Below are 6,626 nucleotides of genomic sequence, written 5' to 3' on the forward strand. Positions count from 1 at the left end.
TAGGCTTGATGTGTGCTCGGGATTCCCCATCAACACACCCGCAGCGGGCCCCCAAAACAGCACAGCTGCGTCTCCTTTTACGAACGGCTCAACCTCGAGTTCTCTTCTGGTACGAGCCGCTAATGATATTGAATGGGTCCGAAAAGAACGCATCTCTAATGAGAAATAAAAGCTCGATTCATGTACGTACATACTTTTACAAAAATAAAGCCGATAATGATTTTTGAGGTTTCGTTCAAGATTTGAATTTGTAATTTTTGTTATATCCTTTGCATATTTTCCCGAAATCCTCGTGTCCATTTTTTAAGAGATTAGTCTCAAACTTGCTTCTACAAACCTAAAACATACCTGCTCAACCCATGGCCCTCAATCTCAAACCTAATTTTATAAAAATGAACTAAATGGAAAATTTAGAGATCACTTAAATCAGCGTTTCTCAACGTCTCTGAGCCCAAGGACCCGTAAAATATCTGAAATGATTCGACGAAGCTCTAACTTGAGTGACCTCATGACTTGCGCGACCATGTGTCCCGTTTTTACTGGACATTTCTATATTTTTATCCGTTCCGACTTTATATACAATTGTCCCGTTTTTTTTTTCAACGAAGCTCATTCAAATTCGTAATCTTAACTCAAAATGGCGAACCGTGGCGTATTTACAGGGGGACTTGGTGGGCTATAGCCCTGGGTGACAAGTTCAGAGGGGCGGCAGATTTGAGGAATAATTGGTCAAGAAAATTAGTAGAATAGGAGAGGGCGGCAAAAATTTGTAACCCTCAATAAATCGACCTCTGCCCAGACAGGCCAGAGGCTAGGTCAGTGACTGACTAAGAAAGTGATCTTGAGCGTTTTCAAGCACGTGAGTGAGCAAAAGAGTGACTTGGAACGTGAGCAAGCATGTGAATGACCAAAAGGAATGACCTACAGAGCCAGGTACCGAGTCAGTAAGCGACTTAGAGCGTGTGCAAGCTTGCAAATGACCAAAACAGACCCAAAGTGCGTGCAAGAATATGAATGACCAAAAGAATGACCTAGAGCATGTGTAAAGGTGTAAATGGTCAAAAGAGTGGCCCAGCAAGGAATCATGTCAGTGAGCAATCAAAATAGTGATCTAGAGCGTGTGCAAGCATGTGAGTAACCAAAATAATGTGCAGGCATGGGAATGACTAAAAGTATGACTTAAAGAGAGTGTGAGCATGAGAGTGACCAAAAGAGTGACTCAGAAACACAAATGCACTTGCAGGCGTGGAGGGAAGCCAAGCGGGAATTGTAGCACAGGGTGGCGAATTCGAGGAAAGAGTAGTCAAGAAAACTAGACAAGAATGGGAGAAGGGCGGCAAAACCATAAACGCACCTCTGATGGTGAATGAAGATAGCTTTCACAACTTACAAATTATACTCTGATAATTATATGACTATATATAAATACTTACCTCACATATTTACCATGATCAATGTTTTTCCGTGAACTACATTTCAATTCACTGCGACTTCCAAGTCCTTCATTTTCTACTAATTCATAATTTTCAGCCATTTCAGCAACAATTGGTGATTTTTCCAACTTGTGGCAATGTTTAAGGAAGCAATGGGCAAAAAATATCCCGTATTTTCCCATACTTCAGATCACAGTTACCGTATTTTAACTGAAAAGGAAAATTGTCTCCAGTCACACATGATGCATTTCATGCTATACATTCAATCACTCTATTTCATGCAATACATTTCGGTTTACTGCGATTTTTTGCAGTCCTTTATTTCCCCCACTCTTCAGTAATTTTTGCAGTAATCAGCAAGCTTGTCGTAATTTTTGGCTAAGCATTTTTTGGCTACAATTTACTTCATATTTCGTAATGCGATTTACAATATTTTCCTCGATTAGATTACCCTGGTTACCCTAAGTATGTGAGTCTCATTTTTATTTGAACCCATAAAAAAATACTACTCTAACATCAATGTAAAACATTTTTCATTTATTTAGAATTAAAATTACCAAGTCTGTCTGCGGGCCACCAGTACCATCGTCATGGACCACCTCTGATCCGTGGACCATAGGTTGAGAAACGCTGGCTGAAATGATCCGTGGTGCAATTCCATATCACCGGAGGGATTTACGGCGCAGTTCCAGAGAAATTCAGTGGCCCGCAGATCATTTCCGGATCACTCAAGTGACCCACTGCCGATCATTTACAGATCACCTCGAAGGCCCACGTAGTACTTTCAGATCACTCAAACGACCGCAGCAGATTTATGACATCACTTAAATGTATCGCGGCACATTTACAAATCCCTTAAGTAACCTGCGGAGCAGTTTCGCATTATTTAAGTGTCCCGTAGAACATTCCTACATCACTTAAGTAACCCGTTGCACATTTACAGATCACTTAGATCACATTCACAGATCATTGGGGAGCTGCTCCAGATTACTGAAGTTGGCCGCGGCACATTCTTAATTCAATTAAGTATATATAGCCCGCGCTAATTTTCCAGATCATTTATGAGACCCGCGACACGTTTCCAAACCAATGAAGCTGCCCGCACTATCCCAAAGGTTGAACCTTGACCTAAAATATTCCCAAGTGCTCTTTAAATCGTCCAGGTCCACACCCAGCCAGCTATGCGTCTCTGAGCTGTGTAAAACCGGTTTTACGGGGATGGCTATGCAAAATCGACCACTAAAATAGCTCGCGCTGCGGTATCCACATCTCAAAACCAGTTTCTGTGCCGGTTGAAGCTGCGTAGCCTTGCGGGCGTGGATCTGGCTTAAGACGGCCCTGCTGCGCATTAATATATATATTTCGTGCCTTTCTCCGCCCTGCGGACATAATCTCAAAAACATTTTAAAATAGAGCTACCACCTGAACGCATTTGAAGCTTTTTTTTTTTCAGCTAAAAATATTGGTCATGATTGTATGTGTGTGTGTGTGTGTGTATATATATATATATATATATACACACACGCGGCCGTATTTTCAGTTTTTCCTTCAAAAAACTGTTGGATTGTGGAAATTGTTTTTATTTTATGTCTTGAGTGCAAGTATTTTCAGGGGTCTTCTCTGGCATCGTGAGTCAGTTCACGAATGTAGTGTTTTTGTAGAGATGACTCTACCCCACTTTGATCCGATAATGAAAACGTTAGTGTTGATATGCGCTTTCTGGGGGGGGGGGGGGGGGGAAGCACGTGCCAATGTAAGAACGACAGTCGTTGAATGGGTGCGTAAGGGTATTTATTTACCTTCAGGACGAGTGTCAGATGAGAATGAAAAAGACGTGAATCATCGTGGTTTTTTTTTTTTCGAAGTCATCTAACCTACGATATTGTAACATGGACGGCATTTCGAGAAATCGCACGCGTGGAAGACCGAAAAGTCCGTGTTTTTAGCATCGAGGCTCTAGATAGAGATGCACGTGCATAGAACCACTCGAACATCCCTACGCTTTTTTGACGAAAAATAGGGTTCGGTCTCCCTAGGGCACGTGTCTACCTCGCTATGTCCCCGGTGACGCATTCATCTTGCTCCTTCCTGTGCATTATTAAACTTCTGTCAGTAACCCCCGATAAGATTTCATTAGGTGCAGGTGGCTGCAATATCCAGAAAAACGCAAAACAACCCTCTAACAACAAGGCTAATATTTGGGAAGATCAATCGGCAAGAAATCGCAATTTTAATCATTTGTCCAAGTGGTACTGTATAGCACTGTGTGTGTGATTTCACTTAAATTAATTTATTTCAAACATTATCGAAGTTAGAAGTATATATATCCAGAGTTTAGTCCACCTGAACTCATGATTGTTCCGATATTGTCCCACGAAACCAAAACAAATACGAATGTTTCTCAAAAACAATTTACACACCAGCAGAACTCTGTAGAATTCCGCAGCGCAAAAACCGGTTTTGTGGTGTAGCTACGCAAAACCCACCATTTAAATCGCTCGCGCTGTGTCAGCCACACCTCAAGACAGGTTTTTGAACTGCTGAGCTCTACTTGGTGTGGATCCGACTCTATATATAGATATTTTTATTGCAATACCAATGAAAAAATTCACTTTTGATATCGTAGGAACCGAAGAAAGATCTTGCAGAATCAGCGGAGCACCAGTTGGAAAACTATGATGCAAGTCAATTATGATGATGTCAAATCGCAAATAAAATGAATTACACTTCCGGTTAATTCATCAATAGTTTCATTAATGAATTTAACTGAATGATTTTCACCCCAGCTTTTATTTCAAACAGTTTGAGTTCACACAAACCCACGAAAAAAAACACTAAAATCTCATGTTGCGTAAGAAAAACAACCAACAAATGACCACTGCAATGCTTTGATGCATCGCAGATAAAATTTTGCAGCAAATGCATCTTGCATTTCAAATTCATCACAGAGCCATGGGTTTACATAAGAAATTATAGTTTTCACATTTTATGTCATTAATTTTACATTATAGGACTTTTAATTTTTGTAATGTGCCTGTTGCCATTTTAGTTCTATGGTATTTGTATTTTAGGACGTGTTAGAGCACAGCATGATCTTCGTAGGTCCTTGCACCAAAAAAAAAAAAAACCAAAATCTATATAATCCAATGATTTCTGAAAAAAAAAAAGAGGATTCCACACTCCGCAGCTTTTCTTTCTGCAGCTGAAGTTTTCAATTCCAGTCAGACGAGGTTGGACTGAGATCTTATTGTCCCGCTTGGTGAAGAAGGCAATGTGATGAATAGCAGAATTTATATTGCGTACATCCAGGGGCAACTCGAGAAGAAAAAATTACTACCTGCGCGGGACCTATTTTTGGTGCTCCCGAACACGTTTTTTTTTTCTTTTTTGCTTGACAAAGCCTTTTTTTCGCCTTTTTATCTTGTATTTGGTGCCCCTCCTAGAGAGGTGCCTCGTGCAGACGCACCGGTCGCACGGCCATAGAGCCCCATCTGCGTAAATCTCATTGGATATCGATACATTTTCCGCGAAGTGGAGATTTTTCACGAGGAAAGTATTGGTTTACTAGCAGTGAAAAAAAAGGAATAGTTAGTCTATGTTATAAATTTAAAAAAATGACATATTATTTTCTGTAAAATAGTAAATCAAATTTTTACTCCTAATGATACGATTCATCCTAATGATAAGATTAATTGCTGCACACATGACAGGGTGGAAACAAATATGCCGTTCAGATGATAGATAGAAATAAGGAATTTTTAGAACACAAATTATAAGTGCAATCTTACCTACTGGGTTGTGTGATAAATAAATGACGAATTTCTATTGAGAAAAAATGTATTCCGTGATTTTTTATAATGTTTCAAGAATATTTCACTTTTAGTAAATTGCATCGAAATCTACACCAGGCGTGTGCAAACTCCGGACCAAATAAGACCCACCAAGGGGTCTATCAAGGGGTTCTATCCGGCCCGCAAAAGGTGTTCTGGTAGAAAAGTATTAATACAAAAATACGATAAATGCCTGCTGACCATATTTTCTTCATTAAAAATGCAGGAAATCTCGATTCATACGGATTATCACAAAAAACATCGTCAAATACTAGTAAAATTGCAAATTACCAAGAAATTTTCAAAAGCAAGTATAGCTCCTAATTATAGCCAAAAAAAATTGTCAAAAGCAATAATTAATTAATTAATTTAAAAATTACTTCCACCTATAAAAATAAATGAAAATAATCTTAATTTCTTAACCTCGAAAATTCACGTAAGCCTCGTCGAAAATAAGGAGAAAACAGGACATTTTACGAAAAAGTTGGGATGACTTAAATTACAGGAATGTCCCTTAAAATTCAGGTCGTGTAATCACCCTTTACAAGTTTCATCCATATGTAAGGCTTTGGTCCACAAGCTGCAGAATTAACTCATATCTGGCCAGCGGTCTGAAAAGGTTGTGCGCACCTCTGATCTACACCATCGAAATATATATATTACGGTGCTTCATTTTTTAAGGATGAAAGGCACATGTACAGTACTTCGTTAAAATTAAAGGTGGGCATCTTGCTGGACTCTCATCGTTAGGATTCAGGTTCGAATCTCATTGGCGGCGTAGTGGTGATCGGCTGAAATTGAATTTCTGCATTTTCCAACTTCGAGGCGCGAATGCTTACCAGTCTCCCATTTGAAAAAGTCTCTCCGCAGAGAGCAGGCAGACTTTCAACTTGATACTTACACACAACATGAAAATTCAAGCATTTACCATCCATACTTCAAAATATGGGAGATAGATGGCAGCAAGAGCAGGAACACGAAACAAGCACAATTCTGGCAACATAAATATGTTAGATCCCTACATATACATACACTCACAGAACACATCCTGACTTGTATCGATTCGTTAGACATTCCGCAAAGGAAGGTGTACGAGGTGCATGTGTGGTTAGGTAGTAGTAATACTTCGTTTACTGCAGAACAAAAATGAGCGTCTTTCCCGAGGCCGTAGTAACGGTACAGGCGTCCCTCGCTTTACGCAACTAATTGGTTCCGAAAAATAATAGCGTAAAGTTGGATTTAACATATGTAAGATGCATCTTTCTACTATATAAGAACGAAAGAGAACACGGGATGAAAAGACACTCTAAAAAAACTCTTTTACTACATACTGAGAAATTTAATTTTCTGGATGTTTTGCCGA

The sequence above is a fragment of the Pholcus phalangioides genome, unplaced genomic scaffold (assembly GCF_987345545.1).
Source record: "Pholcus phalangioides strain wild (caught in Gottingen) unplaced genomic scaffold, Ppha-v1.0 ptg000007l_1, whole genome shotgun sequence".
Taxonomy (NCBI): domain Eukaryota; kingdom Metazoa; phylum Arthropoda; class Arachnida; order Araneae; family Pholcidae; genus Pholcus; species Pholcus phalangioides.